Source organism: Cyprinus carpio, chromosome A17 (assembly GCF_018340385.1).
Source record: "Cyprinus carpio isolate SPL01 chromosome A17, ASM1834038v1, whole genome shotgun sequence".
Taxonomy (NCBI): domain Eukaryota; kingdom Metazoa; phylum Chordata; class Actinopteri; order Cypriniformes; family Cyprinidae; genus Cyprinus; species Cyprinus carpio.
In genome coordinates, this window is record NC_056588.1 from 28,299,417 (window position 1) to 28,320,813 (window position 21,397).

At 33.4% G+C, this 21,397-nt stretch overlaps 1 pseudogene; it reads left to right on the forward strand.

The window, feature by feature from the left end:
- The first annotated feature begins 5,874 nt into the window (after nucleotides 1-5,874).
- The window catches only part of LOC109084355, a 150,902-nt pseudogene continuing 135,379 nt past the window's right edge, over nucleotides 5,875-21,397 (forward strand).

The window sequence follows — 21,397 nt, forward strand, 5'->3', positions numbered from 1 at the left end:
TTGGGCTTGTTTGTTGAGTGGGTTGTTTTTTGTTTATCTTTATCATCATCAGTTCATTATTAACTTTTTTTTTGTAGATCAGTTCATTCCATGATAACATTATCCATACTTTCTATTATAAGTCAGAAATGGAAAATTCTGTTTACACACCCTCAGGCTGATTATATTTAACTTTAAAACTATGCAGGCACTATAAACACTTTCCATGCACACTATTTTTCAAATACCGAATCCATATACTTTTATGACCAAAATTGAACTTTTATGGTGCTTTTTGTTATTTTAGAGCATGACAGCTCCAGTCCTAATGAACTTGCATTAAATGAATAAGAGCAGGCAGGATGTTCTACAAACATTCACCTTTGAGTCTCATGAAGAACGTAAGTCATGCATATTTTGAATAAGATGTAGAGTAAATAATGACAATTTTTAGGTGAACAATTCCTTCAAGAGAATAACTGTTTGATTTTTTTATTTTTTTTTTTTATGTTTCATGTTATTTTCTTTTTCTTTTCTTTTGAGCCAATTATTTCATGTCTCTGTCTTTAACTTTCCTTTTCTCTCTCCATTTGACATATCAATGTACCTGGCTACATCATTAATGACATTTACAGGGAAATGTTGACATGAAACAGGCCTCTGCTTTTCATGTACTGAAGAGCAAAGTGCACTTTAAAACAGTGGAATTTGTGTAAAAAGCACAAGCTCTTGCTTTTCCAGCGTATCTTGCATCTATTTGATTTACACCTTCTTTGCCATAAACTGTGTTATTAACTTGTCATTGAACTTTTGTTAGATTTGAAGTCTAGTAGGATGTTGCATTTGAATGCGAGGCATCGAGATGCACGTTTTACACATTGTGAAATTTGTTAGGTTTGTGTTTATGTAACATTTTAATTCTCTGGAATGTTATTGATCAAAAAACTGCACCACATTCTGCAAAACATTTCTGAGACCAGAAATGTAAAAGTGCTTAAAGACCTAAAGTTTGGGAAAAAATAATATTCAAATGCATGTAGAGTTAATTGTAAAAGTCTAAAAAATGAACACAGAAACCACAGTGCGCTTGGTAATCAGCTAAAGCAGCATGCTGTGCTAAGCAGTCTATGAAGCGTGAGATTCGAGGGAGAAACCCTGAGCTGCTCTCCACTTTGTTTCACCCTGTTGCACAACCTTCACCAATGCTTCAACTTGTTTTTGTTTAAGTCCCACAACTGTAAGTAAAGTAAGTCAGATTTGATGTTATGGCCCTGTTGATGTTATGTTAATCAATAACTATTTAATTTTAATTGCATTGTTACGTAATTGCATTATTAAAAAGAATAAATAAATAAAATAAATATAATAGTTCAAGGCTTCAGGATTCTTTCATGAACAGAAATTTCAAAAGAACAACCTTTATTTGAAATTAAAATCTTTTGTAACATCACAAATGTCTTTAATGTCACTTTTAATAAATTAAGTTAGTATCTTTGCTAAACAAAAGTATCAATTTCTTTAAAAAACAAAAATTTGAATGGGCATTGGACTATATACGGTCTGTACTGTTTATCCACCAACATCAACAGAAATAATGGTGAGTTTTTCATTTTCAATGTTTTTGAAAGAAACCCACAAATGCTAAATTTAAAATTTTTTATTTTTATATATTTTTATATTTTTTTAATATTTTTTTTTATTTTTTTATATATTTTTAATTTTTTAAATTGTGTACAGTATAAACTGTACATGTTTATCCACCACCAACAACAGCAATAATATTTTTTATTTAACATTTTTAATTTATATATTTTGTTGTTGTTATTATTATTGTTCATTTACACATCTGCAAGATTGCCCAATGTCGAGTGAATAAATGTAAAGTGAATAAATATGACTGTAGCAGGAGACATTAGAGCTCTTTTTTGTGTGTCAGGTTAATTGCTGGACACAGCAGACATGACAGATGCACATGTGGTGTAGTGGCCCATGTTACTGGTTAATTAGGGTGTGTTAGAAATCAGTGTTTGTCATAGAGTTGAGGCAAATTAGCCTTCGCAGTGGTGAGCTGAGATTGACGAGACAGCCGCTCGCTAAAAATCTCAGAGCTGTCCAGGTCATTATGCTGCATCACTAGCTCCGTCCATCCAACAACAGCAAGCTCACATAACTGCCTGTTAATGGGGAGCCCTTCTATGATGTGAAGCTGAAGAACCTTGACACGAGGGAGTGAATGGATACGAACATATTTTTGATCAGTACATTTTGTATTTTAATGGGATTTACTCATTATAAGCATCCGCATAAACCAAGCTTCTCCTCTTCAACCTCTTTTAATTAACACTGCTTAGTTGTAGCATCTGAAAGGATACACACTGAGATGATGTACACAACTTAAATGATTTAAGGCCTTGATGTAAGAACATTGCCTCTTTTATGAAGTCTCTGTATAATTCTTGCTTTTTCAGATTTTATAGGCTTCAGTAAATTTAACTTAATAGAATTCACAAAAAAAAAAAAAAAAAAAAATCCTTTTAAAGGTATTTTGTGTGTTCACAAATCTAACAAGGTGACCTAGAGGTAGATTAGTTGAGAATAAAAATTAAATGCTGCTACTATTCAGTTCAGGTTTTTTAGGAGATTTCTGTAATATTTTCAGCTATTCTTCATTCTGTTATTTTTATACTCCAACTGAGTGAATATATTAATCTTGTAAAAAAAAATGGCTGAGAAACTAAAAGATTTTTAGACTTTAAAGTAATAATGAATAGACTTGCCTTGAGAATAACCAAATACTAAGGGTGTGCGATATTGACAAAAAAAGATATCTTTGTATTTTCTGGAATTTTATCTATTCGGTTCAATCGCAATGACTCACTTATTACCAGTGACTTGCTGCCACCTATTGGCGGTTTTAATTTCACATTTAAAGTATCTTTCCTTTTTTTTTTTTTTTTTTTTTTTTTTTTTAAATCATTTAAAATAGCAAAACATTATTTATGCATTTGTAACTGCAGGTTAAATCATTCCATGTCCCTCTAAGCTGCATTAAACAGTATGTAAATAAAAACATCTAAATGCCACTTCAGATGCAGCTTCTGTGTTTCCTCTGCATTGCAAAGATATATTTTGTTGATACTAATTTCATTTGCCTGGTAAAAGCCCAAAAGTCTTATTCTAACCGAATGATTAACTGTAAGAATTGTAAATGTAAAGAAAATGTAAGAAAAAAAAATGTTTGCACAATAACACACTCAATTATCGCTATCGATAAAATTCCAGAAAATACAGAGATATCTTTTTTGTCAATATCGCACACCCCAATATAATACAATAAGTTCATTTTAATAATAAGCTAATACTTTTATTCAGCAAATTTGTTTAAAAATTACATTAAAGACATGTATATTGTTACAAAAGATTTCTATTTCAAATAAATGCTGTTCTTTTGAACTTTCTTGTCATCAAAGAATACTGAAAAAAATAAAAAATTATAATAGTTGTATAAATGTATATAGTTTCCACATATTAAGCAGCACTGTTTTCAACATTGACAATTAGAAATGTTTCTTGAGCACCAAATCATTTTGTGATGATTTTACTAGGTGATAAATGTCAGTCAATAATGCTATAGAGTTGATAGGAAAATAATAGAGCAATAAAATAATGAGCTGTAGACATCTAGTGTAGATGTGTTTAGGAATGAATTTGCATTAGGTAAGACTTTGTTTCCAAATGTCCTCAGCAAATTTTTTAGAGCTCCTGACAGAATTCATCAAGTCTACTATTGATTTTTTGATTTGCACACAGGATCTGAATGGTGAACAGCATTATGTTTGTCTAATGGAGCAAAGCTGGGTCATCAGTTATAGTACGTTGGCTGTCATTCCTAAACACGTCTTCCTTAGGAACTGAACATCTTATGTTTGTTTATTGTTGGATAGTTTGGTGTTGTGTTATAGTGTGTTTGTTGTTTTAGTTGGTCACAGAACAAAAAACAGTGGTGCTGTAACTCGCTAGCTTGGCAGAGTTTGAGAGATTGAATGCAGCTAGTCTGAACTAGTCTGTCAGTTACAGTAAGTATCTGTCACTTAAGATACATCTTCCTTAAAAAACAGATGGAACTCTGGGATGGTGGGCTGGCAGCCCAGCTTCTTGGCTCACCAAGGTGTGCACTCCATTTAGGTTGTAAAAAAGTACAAAATCGTTTAAAATGCCCTAAAAAAAAAAAAAAAAAAAAAAAAAAAAAAAAACACCATCACAGTATAATCAGGGTCCATTCGGGTCCTTAAAAAGTCTTAAATATCTTAAATGGTGAAGAAAAGTCTTAATTATAATTTCAATAGATCTTAAATTTGCGGATTGAAAAACAGGAATCACACTATGGTTTAATGTGATGATGTTTCAAACTTAAAAAGTTTTGCTGTTGCATGTTCTACAGACTCACTTTCAGAGCAGTTAAAAAGAGATGAGTCAAAATTAAGAATGATTATTTTCATTTGAATATATATTCATTTTTATAATTTGGTGTGTATATATATATATATATATTAGGGCTGTCAAATGATTAATCACGATTAATCACATCCAAAATAAAAGTTTTGTTTACATAATATATGTGTGTATAATGTGTATATTTATTATGTATATATAAATACACACACATGCATGTATATATTTAAGAAAAATATGTTATGTTTATATATATTAAATATATTTATATATAATATAAAATATTAAGAATATAAAATATATAAATGTTATACATGTAAATATTTTCTAAATATATAATTTATGTGTGTGTATTTATATATACATAATAACCCTATACCCTGTACATATACATGTAAACAATACTATTAACAAAACTTATTAATTTGGATGTGATTAAGCCCGATGATTAATCATATATGATATAGCCCTTATATATATATATATATATATATTTTATTTTTTTTTATTTTTTTTTTTTATATAAAAAAAATAGAATATAACCATTTATCATTTTGACTTATCCCTTTTCTTAAAACGGGTTTGCTATATTGCTAAAAAATTATGTTATGGTTATAAGCTTAAATATAAGCTGTTTTGAATGCCTACTTAAATTTTCATGTAACTTTAATAATCTTTTTTTATTATTATTATTCCAGAAGATGGCAGTATATATACATCACAGTTTGTTAACCAACAATGCTCAGTTGCTGGGAAGCCCTGACAAAGCTGACTGCAGATATTGCAATGGATTGCACTCGATTGATAATTTGGCTCCATATGACTTACATATATTTCATATAAATATGAATATAGAATATAAATATTATAACCAAGATGTACGGTGTGGTTATGGTAGCTTATTTTAAGAAGATTAAGGCTGGTATTATATGTACGATCTGGTTGATGAATGAACAGGAGGCACAAGTCACTTGGAGACTTCTTCTTCTTCTTACTTTTTAAAAATGTATAATTAACTTAATATTAGCTACATCTGAGCTTTAAATTAATCTCATTTGCAGATGTTTTCTCTTAGTTACGTCCCTTAAACACTGGCCCAACTAGATAAAAGTGATAAATTACTATTAGTAAAGTATTTTATAATGTACACTGAAAGGCCATCACAAAAAACTGTCGAAGTTTTTATAAGTTTTAAATTGTAATTTGCTATGAAAATGGGTATATTACTGTAAAACATTAATTTGTGTGTGTGTGTGTGTGTTGAAAATGTGTATATTTTTGTAAAACATTAATTTGTGTGTGTTTTTTTTTGTTTTTTTAGTTTTTGTATTTATCTAATGACATGAATTTTTAAATTTATAACATTTATAATATAAATTACCTTATAATTAATAGCCATTCTCAAATTCTCTCTCTTTTTAAGTTTTTTTCTTCTTATTTTTGTTATGTACAGTTGAGTGTTTTGTGGTACATTTTATTATTTAGTTCATGTTTACAGCATTATCTTCAGTGTCACTGATCATTGTTCGTTGTTGCTAGTGAAACCAGTGATGAATAGCTTACATGTAGTCATCATGTGGCCTTCTATTCCAGCACCTGTGTCATCATCAGTACGTTTTACTGTAACACATTTCATTAGCTCAAATATATTGGCAAATTAACATTACCTGAGTTAATGACCAAATGTTTCTCAGTGTATAGCCTCGCATCCACTCACGCTGTTGCGATCGAGATGCTGGTAATGGAAGGAAAAAACTATTCATTTAAATTAATAGCACCTACATCATCTTTCGTTTCAGTGAGAGAAAACGCCAAACGCACGAACGAACGCCAGAAAGCATGTATACCATTTAGACCAGCGGCCTTTAATTTATAATGAAGTTCACGTTGCTCAGCTGCGAACGTTCTCAGCGCGAGAGTGCTTCTCATACAAATGAGATCCGAGCGCGCTCACTCACGCGCTCTTTGACGTAGTCAGCCAGCTGGGCTCCGGCGTTCCAGCGCAGTACGTATGGCGCAGCGTGCCCGACCACCCTTCACATTTCATCCAGTCTAAATCACGGTTTATCCTGAAAATAGGCATCCTGACACATCTGTTCATGTGTCATCGTTTTTTTTTTTTCCCCCAAACCGGGGCCAGAGACTTCCGAGAAGTAAAGCTGGTCCACATAGCTCTTATGAAATAACGGATTCATCTTTTTTTATCCGCTGGAGACATAGAATCATAGTGTTACTATAGGAGCGCTCCCGTCAGCATCAAGAAGCAGCTTTTTTTCGGCGTGCCTTTCCGCCTCACCGGCATCCTGTGACCACGAAGAGGATGAGAGCGGCGGTCTCGCCAGTTATTGGTTATTTTTCGCATTTAATCCCGCTTTTGGAAACGTCGAAGAGGTGGATGCCAGCGCGCGTAACCGATTAATAGCGCGCGTGTTTCCCATGGCGCTGTCATTTACTTTCGCCAGTCGCGTCGGTGCTTAATGCCGGCGAAGGTGTGAGGAGGAGACCCGCTCTGAAGGTTTGGTGCTCGTCCTCCTCATCTGTCACAGCTTTATGTCTCCTCCTAGACCAATTTGGTGAAAACATCTGCATTGAACTGGCAAGAAATGACTAGTGAGACATCTCTGACTGACACTACTTCAGCTGTTTCTTTATGATACGGTCACGCGAGGTGGGAGATTTGGATTGCACGTACTGATTTCAACTGTTCGCCGCCTGAAGAGCTGGATATGTTCAGACTAACGTGAAGATGGATATTAGCTTTGCAGTCCTGTGTTTATTGGCCGCACTGTTTGAAGGCGTTTTTTGCCAGGGAGTATACGGTAAGACAAACAGACGTAGCGGCTACGTACAATAGCCTTTACAGAGCTGTCGTGACCTTGCGAGGTAGATGTTAGATGTGGATGTTCATTCTCGATATCCACTGTGGTGTAGTAGGCCCTATAGCTTACATGTCAATTGACAGTTCTTGTGTTACAGGTGCATTGTGGGGCATCAGTAGCCTATGGTCACATTCTGCCTCGTGTTGGGCTTGTGCATGTTTAGCTGCATTCTCAATGAAACATGTTGCCTAGCATGATTGCTGAACTTTTGATAGAACGTGTTATTATCTTTTTCACAAGGAGATGCATTGCTTTATCAGAGCATAAAGATCTGTGGCCATCACTGTGTAAACGTTATTGCAAAGAATTTATGTTGTGGCTAGTTACATGGGGAAGTTGTCACAGGGGCTACACTGGATGGCAGTATAGTGATTATTTTTGTATAACTGTCATTAAAATATATAATGTTGATATAACAACCTATTTGAGATTCAAATCTTTAAGTTACTGAACTGGCTGATAAAGTTAGCTGGCAGTACAAATGAACCCATAACAACTTTGATAAAGACAGAACAGTTTTACCAATACAGAACACTGCTGGGATAATGCATAACACAACAAGTACTGCACTAAATATTAACTGAGTAATATAAAATATATTTATATCCAGTGTGGATAAACTGATAACATTAAGACAAAACCTTTTAAATAAATCTGAACAAATGTGGTGGTTCCTAAATTCTGAGAATGTCTCTTTCTTCAGCAATTCTGCAACAAAGTCGATTCATACATTTTAACAATATTTTACGAGAAAATACTAAATTCATACTTTCTACTTATAAACAACATAATTTTAATAATACTTTATCCTAAAAGTATACATATTACTTTGATTATTATGAATGTTAATTATTTTTTTCTGCAAACTATATGGTAATCCATACTGTTTAATTTTATAAACATTTATACATTTAAAAACCATTACATTTTAACAATATTGAAAAATATATATAGTAGTTTGTTGTTTTTAATATCATTAGAATACATAACATATATATAATGTAATATCTTAATATTTAATCTAACATTTTTACAGTGATTATAAAGCACAGTTAAGTTTTAAATCAAAAGATTAATTACAAATTTAGAAACCAGTTCAGAAACTTTCTCTAGTTCAGAAATCTCTTAAAACAGAATAATTTGATGAATTTTGTCCTTTTGAAAACTCTAATACCACCAATAGCATTTTTTTGTAGCCAAGCATTTAACTAACCTCAGTCTTCCATAATATGTCAATGTCATTTCTTATTAACATAATATTTTAATGCTTGAGTACTAAATGACAGTGCAATTTCATTTTTATTTATTGTGCTGTCAGTGGCAATCAAGGAAATAGATTTAATAGTCTCACTGTTTCAGTGTTAAGAGAAGCCATGAAATGTGATGTGTGATTAAACAGTAACAGTACATATGATGTGAGGTTATTAAATTCCCTTTGACAGAATTGTATGTAGGTTAAGCTGCTCATGTCAACCGTTTATTCTGTCATAGAAACCCACATTTATTCAGTTTCCTTTTTCATGATTGTGTGTATGTTTATATACCATTGGCTGGGAAACCTATTATATCTGACGTCACATGGATTACAATACTGTTATTTAATGAAAGATGAAAGAAAATAAGGGCAGGAATCAGTGCATATGACCTCACTTGATTATTGATAGAGGTTGGTTGAAACATGAAGCCAAGCATGTGTGGACAGCAGTGAAACTTAAAATGCACATTTTTCCATTGTGGACTCCATGTTGTTCCTATAGTATGCATGTATATTAGCATGTATGTATATATTGCTAATAACTTCAGGCTATTCTTTTCATTTTGCTTATATAGATTACATGGATGTCTTATATTCATCATGGCACAAAGCCATTTGTCAGTGTTAATCACTGGATGTGTTTTTCTGGGGTCTGTGATATTTACAGTAGCTGACATTCATTGGTCAAATGGTGTGATTATGTTCATGTTTCACAGTGTGTTGGCTTGTTGCGTTCTATTTGTGAGTGGCATATGAACAAACAATTGATTCCTGTGTAATGGCCTGTTCAAATGTGGGATTGTTGTGGGCTATACTTCACTTATAGGAGCTGGATGCTAGTTCATGCCCTCTTAGTTTACGCCATGCACTATGGTGAATCATGAGGGGTTTTTGAACATTGAATTGATTCTGTTAATTAGACTTGCACAGATTCTGCACTTACAGAATGCTCCACAGATTTCAACAGTATTTAAACAGCCGTCACAAACTTCTTCATATCCTCCACCCTTAGCATGTTAAATGTTTTGGATTATCTGACACGTTTACCAGAATTAAAGAATTTGCTCCATTTCAGATCTGTAGTTGGAATTTGAATTGAATTTACCACACCTTACAGGTAGTTAAATTGGAATGACAGGATGAATAATGTAACACAGGTAATGCATTCTGGAACATGAAATGTTCTTCCACTCGGGTCAAGAATGGTTAAAACATATCAAGTCTATCTGTCTATTTTTTTAGCATTTTTATGTCTGGGGTTTATAAATCATATAACTATAAAGGCATATGAATGCATATAAACCTTCAAACTGAAAGGCTTTTTTAACATTATTCAAAACTTTAAGATGGGGTTTGTCAGGCAAGCATTCAGACTTTCTGGTTATTGACCATTCAAATTCATAAATTAAATTTGAATGTAAAAGGCATTCAGTGAGTTCTGAGTGGTGTACAGCCCTGATGTTTACATCCTGGAATGAACCCAGTCTACATAATGGATCCTTTTCACAGACTGCGAAACATTGTTATTAACATTGTAAATCTAGCATTTTCTTTGTTATATTCTCATTAAAAAAAGTGTTATATATATTACCTTGGCATTAAATTGCAGAATTTGGAGCAAATGTAAAAGCAAATATTATATTTGTTGTAGGTTAACCACTATTACCCAACTATGACGACTTATGCTTTTGAGAATTAGATTTTCCACAACAAACTGTGCAAAAAAAAACAAAAAATGGATAAAGGTCCCTTAATTCAATAGAATTATTCATCTGCTAATATCATTACAAGTGAGTCTCTGATTTTAGCAGGTTCTTATTACTTCGTAAGGTGCTACTGTAATTGCCATTCAAGAGCATTGTGGAGTGGTAATATACTGTACCTTTTCAGTGTGGGACAGTAGTAATAGCTCTTTTGCATTTGGTCTTTTCTAACTTAACTGTTTTTTGTTTGGTTTGGTTTTGTTTATTTTAAATTTTAATGATAAAAATGTAACCAGTATTTGCAAAAACTTAACTTACCTTCTGTGCAGACTGTCTTTTAGCAGCAACATGTTTTTTTCTTGTTCTTTTCTTTAAATACTGTATGCTTAACTCATATCAATCTCCAGTTCATGTAATGTTACTCCTAGTGTTCCCATCATAGCTTTTTCATTTTTTCCTCCTTGTTGCATTTGGCTGATCAAAGGTTTTGTTAACATAACTTAGCTTGTTGCTTCTTACACTGATTTTATCATCAAATAGATGAAATATTAAGAAGGCCACTGATATGTATTGGTGAACAGAGATTTTATTTTCCGTTTCTAAATTAGTAAGAATTACTTCTTCTCGGTCAACTCTAATGAAGATGCTAACTGGAAAGGCTGCACTGGTTTGATACGAAATCACATTGTCCCACTGGATAAATGTTTTATAGCACAGCGAGACTAATGCACTATATTAAAGCACCCCAATAGGCCACTTAGGCTGAAATGAAAAAGAGGGCTCCAATAGTAAGACATCTAAGAGGTCGATAAGCTTTTTGTTCATGTAATTCAGTCCAACTGTTGGTGCACTGTTTGATCTAATGTCAGCATGTTTTGATTGGAGATATATGAATATTTTTCTAATATTTATATACTTTTTACCCTGTGTGATGGCTCTCTGTTTCGTATTTCATATGCAGCCCTTCCATTAATTCGAGGCTCATATCTACACAGACAGTCGACTAAGTGGTCAGCTGATAAATGCTTCCATTCTCTGCATTTCCAGTCTTAATCTGAGCTGCTAATATACAGTGTTGTTGTTTTTTTTAGCTTCTATTTCCCATCTGTCCATAGAAGATTTGCTTATATTTTACCAATACTGATAAAATAATCAAATGCATTCTGGTTATCTGACCACAACAGACTGCTTCAGTTTCATTGTACATTAGGTCAGACATTTCTATAAAGACTGGACCCTGCATGGAGATCAAGCACTAATTTTACTTTAGAAGTTGTACATACTTTAATAGTTTAATTAAAATTTAATGACCAATTTTTTCTGTATCTGAAATTTATCCTACGGTCACATACTGACTGTTACTGTTGTATAACGTTGGACTTTGTAAACCGGAAGTATATTTGAGGTGGTGGGGGTGGATGAAAATGGCATTCATATACACATTATGACTCATTGCTAAACAGAGTTCGCCAGTTGCCTGTGACAGTTTCCTCCAGGTTGGACTGACCACTGTGAAAGGGCCATTCTCAGTTCCTCTGGCTTCTACTCTAAACAATTCACACCTCTTTCAAGCAGCCACTTAAAGGACAATAGAAAGAGTTGTACAATATTCAAAATGTGTTTGCATTTCCTGTGGTATTTCTGAAGGGAAGGGTTGGGGAAATTGTTGAACTTGTGAGTTGTGACATGTTTTGGCTGCCATGTAGAACTTCATGCAATTGTTCTTATCGTGCAAAGAAGCTCAGTTACTCCACTCCCTCTACACACTATTCTAACACACCTTGGTAGCAATCATCAGCAGAGAAACCTTGGGATGTACAAAGCACATCGCGGTTGTTAAGCATTACTGTTAATGTGGAATACAACAGCCTTCTTTACACATTTCTCTGAATTATTAATCGACACTCCACTCCCGGTTTGTGTTGCACATTTACTATGCCATGTTCTGTAAGATATTAAAAACTAAGGCAACGTACAACACACTCAGCACAACTGCTAAACAGAAATGACATGCATAACACAAGTGGTTATACAACTGTAACAATTTTTAAAGGCCAACTCTAACTTAGTTTTTATGTGTTTCCTGAAATAATAATGATTAGGGTTTGATCCTGAAATATGAGAGTCTCTTATGCTCAAAAAGGCTGTATTTATTTGATCAAATATACAGTAAAGTATTATTTCAATTAAAAATATTTTTTTTCTATTATAATATTTTATAATGTCATTGTAATAATTTAAAACTAAATTTTCAACAGCCATAACTGCAGTCTTTAGTGTAACATTATCCTTCAGAAATCATTCTAATATATTAATTAACAACAACATAATTTAAAAAAAAAAAAACTAATATTTTTTTGTAAAACTGATAGTTTTAAAAAAAATAAAATAAAAATAAAATATTTTGGTGGAAAACTGATCATTTATTTGAAATGGAAATCTTATGAAGCAGTGTAAATGTCTTTACTTTCACTTTTGGTCAATTTAGTGCAGTTTTGCAGAATATAAAAATATGTTTCTTAAAAGAAAATAAGAAACTTTTGAATGGTGTATCTTAGGTCTGAGCGATATGGCCAAAAAAATTATCATTGTAAATTTTCATATCAGTTGATATTGATAATTATCATGATAAATTTCAGATATTTATTTCTTTCCAGTTTAATGCCAGTTTTTTGCTCATAAGTGAAAGTTGAAGAAATCAGACCATTAATTGTGATTTTAAACTACTCTTTATGGTCAGAACATGACAAACATTTCACATTTATTAATTCTTTACAATTTTCCAGTCATTTTTCCTTAACAAAATAAATATCTTAATAGAAAAAAAAAAATATATATATATATATTTCTTAGTTTCTGTATGTTCTAATGAGAGAAGACCCCCGGCCCTGCTTATTTTATATGTGTCCCTCATCTAACACAGCTGATTCAACTCATTGATCAGTCAGTAAATACACTGATTTTAGTCTTAAAGGGTTACTCCACCCCAAAATGAAAATCAGCTCATTAGTAGAGACTGCAAGACCTGAATTGGGTGTGTCTGATAAGGGAGAAATATAAAATGTGCAGGGCTGGGGGTCCTCCAGGACAGGTTTGAAAATCCCTGTTCTAATGAGTGATATTGTTTCAAATCATAAAACAGGTTTGTGTTGCCAGTGGCGTACCTCACATCTGTGAGGCCCCCACACAAAGAATGAGATTGGGCCCCTCCTACCAGCAGTGATGTCATGAATGAAAATTTATTGTGCACCTGCTGCGACTCTGAATCTGTTTTACACCCTTTTTAGGTGGGCTTCAGTCTTTTCTGTCATCTAAGCACCCCTAAAACTATAATCAGCTATCTGAACGAAGAAAGTTTCCTCAAGAAAGTTTATTATTCTCACGTTTTTAAAGTCTTGTCAGTTTAAACATTAAAGTGTACGGAATCTTGCACATGGCATGCATGCAAAAAATAGTAGGCTAAATCGTGTGCATGATTTACTATTTCATTCCCTCGATTTGCTAAATCGTGCACACGATTTAGCAAATCGAGGGAACAAATTAGCAAATTGATGAAACTAAATAGTAATTGTGTGCACGTGTGCAGGGCTCCGTAAAAGTGTTTTCATAAACATTAGAGTGTTTTTAGTGCAAGGTGGCGTGAAAGAGATCTCAATGTGGTACTCACACACTGTGATGGATAGTTAAGACACAGCTCATACAGCACGCAAATACCAAATTGAGTTCTCTTTCATGTCTTCTTGAGCAAATACACACAAAAAATGTCAGAATGATGAATATCCATGTAAACACAGTCGGTTACATCTTAATTTGTATCTTTGTATCCAATGATCTCTGAGGGCTAAACACCACTGAGGATGAAATCCTAGAATTGCCCCTGCTGAAATCCCTGTGGGAATAAATATTTAGTCTATGAATGTGAATTTGAACTAAATATAAGGGTAAGAACAGGTTGAAAAATCTCTTTAACACAACGATTGCTTGTTACTACTTTTTACAGTTGAAGGTAAACGCTTAACATAAAACGTTTCGCATTGGGTTCATATTCTGGGCTCTTCAGCAGAGTTTGATCTTTTAATATCAGTATCTAAATGCATAAGCCACGTTAAGCATAAAAATATCCACTTTGATTACCGTGCTGCTGTCTTAGAAGTATAGTGTTTATGACAAGTGAAATGTGAGAGAAAATTGACTTTCCCTGGTTGTTTTAGAACATTAAGTCTCCACTGCACTACCTTTGCGCTCACATCTCGCATCTTTTGCAGTGCCTCGAGCATGAGACGGCATTTCAGAAATGCAGTGCTCAAGTCAAAAGAAGTTTAAAAGTTTGAAAAAAGAGACCATGCATTTTTTTTTTTTAATTCCACTGCCGCGTTTTGCATTTGTTTTGATTTGTGAATGCCTTTTAAAATGTCCTGGGACAGGGCCCCACGTACCTCGGGGGCTGCCTGGGTGTCCCGTGTGTATTGCCTGACTTTAATGATGCGTATCTGCATCACAGTTGACAGTGCAGGCTGCAATATTAATAATATAAAAGGAATTTTCTAAGTCTCTTAGAAATGCACATTTGACAGTAGGTTAAGTTGACAGTAGTTTCAGTTAGGATGCAAGTGTACATTTATGTTCATTGTCAAAAATAGTAACAATTTGTACAAAATTGTAACAACCTCATTTTTATATTATGAAATTGTATTAATCTAACTGTTTGAGTTTTATTCAAATGAACCACTGGCCTTCCATAGTAGCATACATTTAGATCATGATAACCACAGTTAAAACCACACATATAGCAGCTTCCTGGTAAAAATGTGACTGTAAGGTTTCTATGGTATTTGTATGAAAAACAATTGTCTAAATACATTTAGTATAAATGCACAAATGCTATAGCTTAATCACAAAAAATACTGTAATTATATTCCATTACTCATTTAATACATGTCTATATTAAAAATATAATAAAATTCAGTAACAATTTATTTTAAGGTGTCCTTGTTACACATGTAGGCATGGGCCGTATGAGATTTTGATGGTATGATAACCTTAAGCAAAAATATCACAGTTCCATGGTATCATGGTATTGTCTTTACAGCTCTAAAATGTGTTATTTTTAAATGAGTTTAGTAAAAAAAAAATAATAATAATAATAAATAATAAACTTCTTTCAAAATTCATATGGCTGTAAAATCTGTAAGGACATCTTTGAATAGGCTCTGATTACTGGAAAACATTAATTTGAGAACCACACATCCACTGACACTTGTTTATAAAGGTTTAATAGTCAGAAAAGAATTCACTGTGGACACACATAAATATTACAATACTTTTGTCTGTTGCAATCTTGCACACATCTTGTATGCACTCAAGTTTTCAATAAACTAGATGTGACAGCAAAAAAAAAAAAAAAAACTTTGCACCATTCTTTGCTGTCTTGCTGCTAATTTTGTAAGATTTTCAGCGGGATTTCCACTCAAGTTCTCAAGCATGACGGATATGCGGATATGCTCATGGGGAGAGCCAATAGGCTTACATAGCCCACACAGCACTATAAAGTTCGATTTTTTTTTTCTTTTCTCTCTCCTTTGAAATACTTTTTTTGTGTTGTGTAGTTTCTGCTACCTGTGGATTTCTATTTTATTTCTTTTTTTTTACAGGTGGATGACTACCCATGCAATGCGTTTTTAAAGCAAACCCACTGCCATTTTGAATCAAATCATTGTTGCTTATGCAGGGTGAGTTGTGGCCAAGAATAATACTGGGCTGAAAAGGAAAAGACTAATAATAGCAAGTACAGTGGCTAAAATTGAGTAAAATGCATATGTTAATGAATATTTAATGGAATATTTAAAAGTAACCAGGGTAAAAATAATTAATGTAGCCTCTCACTCCTGAGGACCAGTGTGAGCTTAAGTCCTGAAAGCAGGAAGGCAAGATTAGTGACTCTCAAAGCACCACTACAGAACCATAAAAACAAAGCTATCAGTCACAAGAACTGTGTCTTTCCTCGAGAGCAACAGCTAGACATTTAACACTTTGGACACTGAAATACTAGTGATGACTTCCAGCACATTGTATGCGATAGGTGATAATTCCCATATACCTACACACTGTTAAGTTAAAGTATTAGCATATTCATATTAGTTTCAAATAATGACTTCTATAATGCTAATAAATGCCAACTGCTATTGCACAGTATTCAAGATGCATTTTTATGCTCCAGTTTTTTATATATTATTTGTTGTATTTATTAGACTCTGGAAGCAGCACACCATCCTTACTGATTCTTATAGCTGTTATGAAGTGAATAGCCGATAGCATATGTTTATTGACGGAAACTTAATTTTGAGGTTATAATGAAGTCTTACAGCAAAGTATAGTCAAAATCCTCTCAAACAGTTTCTGGAATACACACCCAACATGGCATATTTTGGATGTCTCTTATTTCACACGTCCAGTCGAGGTCATGGAGCACTCTACTATCTGGCTGATGAGAGCCAGATGTGTTAGATAGTGTTGCTTTCGTCAACAAAAATGATGACTAAATATCATCGTCAACGAACCTTTATCATGTGACGAAGACGAGACGCAACGTAAATGCTGGTCATGTGACGATGACTATAATTAAATGTATAATGCAATATTGTTGATGAAAAAAAAAATGAGACTAAATGTGGTTTACAAAATAAAAACTATGCTAAAATGTCTCTTCATTTTCGTTGACCAAAATGAGACAAAATGAAATGTTATAACGTTTTTTCATCTCGTTTTGTCGCGTTATTATTATTTAGCAGTATTTAGCAGTCACTTCCTCAAGCCCCACTCGCGGCATTATTTCGAAGACGACAACAAACAAAGTTAAGTGGGATTTATGCTTTTGTCTGGCTCCGCTGACTGTGAGCGCACCTTCCCAAATGGACGAGGCTTTTATACTTGTCGTGTTCACCATTGTACTATTCTTTGAAACGACATGGGAGTGACGAGGAATAATTGTCCTATAAAACCGTCGGGAATCACCTGTGAGAAGAAATCATTTGCCGGTACAAGTCTTGTGATGAATGAGTTGATGAATTAATTATTTCTTTATGTACCAACTTAAAACAATCTTATATTATTGGTTGTATTTAGTATTAAACTTTAGGCAGGTTTAAGAACATAGTGTATAATTAATATCTAGGTGGGTTGTAATTATTTTTTTATACAATAAAAATAAAACATACTTCAAATAAGAAGCCTTGGACAACCTATGCAAACATTTTTTTTTTTTTAACGTTTTCCGCCAAAAAGCACCTGATGGAGTTTTAACTTCACATTTGACCACTTCTGTTTCACATAAACGCCGACACAGACATGCATTTCAGCTAGAATCACCCTGAATTCATGCATGTTCGGTTAGAATTGCCCGGAACTCGTGCATGTTCTGATGCGGAGCTATGCGGAAAGTTACAAAAAATGCTGTGCACTATGCCACGCGGAATTAGTTCGCGCACAGTAAAAGCAAACTTCCGTCAACACCGCGATGATGTCATATTTTCCTACCTCACCCAAGCGAAACTGCGGACACGTCAAGTATAAATCAGCCTTGACACAGAGAAAGGGACCGATGGCCGGCCAGCCGGGGTTCGTCTTTGGGAGAAAAATTTGCAGATTTTTTTTTTACATTTTATTTATTGTTTTTATTTATTTTATTTAAATTTATGTGTGTGTACTTCTTACATGTTTGGTTGGTAAAATAAATGTTGTAAATTCAAATCAGAGCATCTTCCGTGTCTGGAATGGATGTATTCTTGAGTCTATAAGTTAACAGTAATTAAGTTTTAGTAATATAAGGTAACTAAAACTAGACTAAATGTCATCAGTTTTTGACGACTAAAACTACACTAAAATGTCATCAGTTTTCATCACAAAATCATCACAATTAAAGAACCAAAAACTTAAACTACTGTACTTCAGTCTGTGTGCACTGAATTTATTTAATACATGAGTTTCACAATTTGAGTTGAATTACTGAATTACTTTTCCACAACATTCTAATTTATTGAGATGCACCTGTATATATATATATATATATATATATATATATATATATATATATATATATATATATATATATATATATATATATATATATATATATTATTGGCAGAGCCCTGAATATCATTGATTTATTTATAATTGTTTTGTTTACATAATATATGTGTGTATACTGTGTATATTTATTATGTATATATAAATACACACACACATGCATGTATATATTTAAGAAGAGTATGTTATGTTTATATATTAAATATATTTATATATAATATAAAATATAAGAATATAAATATATAAATGTATATACATGTAAATATTTTCTAAATATATAATTATATGTGTGTGTATTTATATATACATAATAAATATACCCTGTACACATACATATATTATGTAAACTTAACTTTTATTTTGGATGTGATTAATCGTGATTAATCACTTTTGACAGCCCTATGTTCATAGAGACGATATGTTGCTATATATATATATATATATATATATATATATATATATATATATATATATATCTAAGTGGTGGGGGGCCGCTTGGACCGAAAAATGCCAGGGCCGATTTTTTATCCCAATCCAGCCATGCCCAAAGGTTGCGGGTTCGAGTCTCAGGTCCGGCAGAAATTGTTGTGTGAATAACCAATGCTCTCTTCTTAACTCAATACCACGACTGAGGGAAGACCCTTTAAGCAAGGCACCGAACCCCCAACTTCTCCCTGGGTGCCGCAGCAATATGGCTGCCCACTGCTCCGGTTGTGTTTGTGTGTACAGTATGTATGTTTGCTACTGTGTGTGCACGTGGATTGCACAGCACAAATTTCAAGTATGGGGCACCATACTTGGCCACACATCACATCACTTCACTTATTTATTATTATTATTATTTATTTTTTATTTTTTTACTTATTTTTATTTGTGTGTGGTGTCTGGTTTCAGACAGGCATCTAAGACATTGTAACATTATGCCTTATGATCCAGAATTAATTCAAATGAGGTATAGCCATAACCAATAAATATTTAATGACTTAAATGCTTATTTCTCACTTGAAATAGAAATATAATTAAATAAAAAAGAAACCTTTAAAAATGCCTCAAATTATAAGATGAGTTATGCTGTTACTTTTCTAAGTGATTTAAATTTTCACTTGGTGACTGAATTTTTTTTTAAAATAAAATAATACTGAACTCTTATAGAAAAAAAAGCACAAAGCTGTCACTGGGGTGGAACTCTAAGGTACAAAAGCCAAAATGTAGTTTTTCTACATTATATTGCCCTAAATAGTAAATATTAGTAAAACACATATCAGTAGCTTTTGAAATTGTACTACCTCAGCCACAGTTCTGTAAATTTTTTGCTGTGTGTAGACTTTGAACACCCAGAAGACTTTAGCAATTGCATAGCAACACTCTGGGAAACCCCCACAACACCCTGGCTCTAAGGAGGCAAGATTTGCACAGGCAAGCACCACTCACATTTTCTTCAAAAATGTCAAGTGTAGATGATTTCTGATAAGTGCTTTTCCTGAACTATGCATGAACAGTGAGTGTGCCTTGATCAGACCTGTGTGTGTATAGACTCTAATGTTCCAACAACCACTGAAACAGCACAGAATAACCTCACCAAGATCTTGGAATTCACATTGTTAATGCTTCAATGAAGGTCTCTAAGGACATCAAGCGTTATAACAGAACCATTTTCCTGCTGAGCCCAGTGCCAAAAACCATCTCTGCACATCTGCGTTCCCCTTTGGCACAGGGTACATTAAAGAGGTTTGAACCATTTGGTGGAATTAAGGTAATGAATGCTGCTTGTAAGGCTAATATTTATTTATAGATTTCTTTTTTTATTAATTTACTTCAGGAATTCAATCAAATGAAATCAAAAGTATTGGGGGCTGGTGCTTTATTGATTTGGAATGATTTTTGCTGCCTTTTATAACAAAGTTTCTCAACTACATTTTCAGACTTTTGTGTTTCGTGTTAAATGAAAATGGCTTGTAGTTTAAACTCATGAAACATTTATGGAAATAAGTGAGTTTTGCAACTGCATCAGTGAACTTTCGGGGCAGATCTAAGCGACATTTGTCAACACTCAAATTCGTAAATTCTTATGCATTGACCCCTTGTAGTTTTTCTATTAGCACAGGCTCTCCGCTTAGGTTTATCAAGCCATTAGCTGTAGATTTTGTGAGAATGAGTGTTAATAAGTGTTAATGAGTGTTAATGAGTATAAAGTAGTGCACATTACTGCAAGCAATGCAGGCAGGCTTCATTTTGTGGTTCACCGCTCTGTTTAAGTTGATTTTCAAGAAGATTTCACTTTCCTCCGAAATTTGGAGAGGTTTCGGTTCAGTCTTGGAAAACTGATATCCACATTGCCGGTCATGGAAGGTCTCTGATCAAAAATATTTTCTAATAAGGAGAGGAGATGAATTGGTTATCACTTGTTCTTTGTTGGGATGAGGCTAGTCATTAGATGTGAAAGTCTGGCAGGCCTGTGCCGCAGGTTACTTTGAGAGTTACCATGACTTGTATGAGGATGCACTTCTCATTTAAAATTTCACAAGCTGGAAGCTGGTTAACTTAAGGCCATGCTCACAGATTTACAAAGAAGTTGTTGCATCCTGTCTGTCTCATGCTAATATATTTCAAATTAATGTTCAGTGAAAACAAAGATGTCTGCCCCTCTGTTTTTACATTAGCACATCCTAGTGGAAGATTTCATTCAGGAACCCATTCATTCTCTGTAATTAGGTGAAATCGCAAGGGCATCATAAAGAAACCAGTCAAGCCAACAAAATTATTGTAAACTAAATTTAAAAAAAGATGTTACTGTGCACAGGACAGACACAACTGCAGTACTTTCCTCTTTCTCTTGATTTCAAGCAAAATGATGATGGATGCACAAATATGATTTTGCCAGACAATAATACTTCTCTTAGCATCTTAGTGGGCTCAAAAGTAATCTGTATATTTGGGATTGGACAGATCTGGTCATGATCAAATATTAAATCAGCTTACCCACATGAGCAAGGCTCCATGAAGCAATGCTGTCAGAGTTATTAAAATACAGTGGGCTCCAAAAGTCT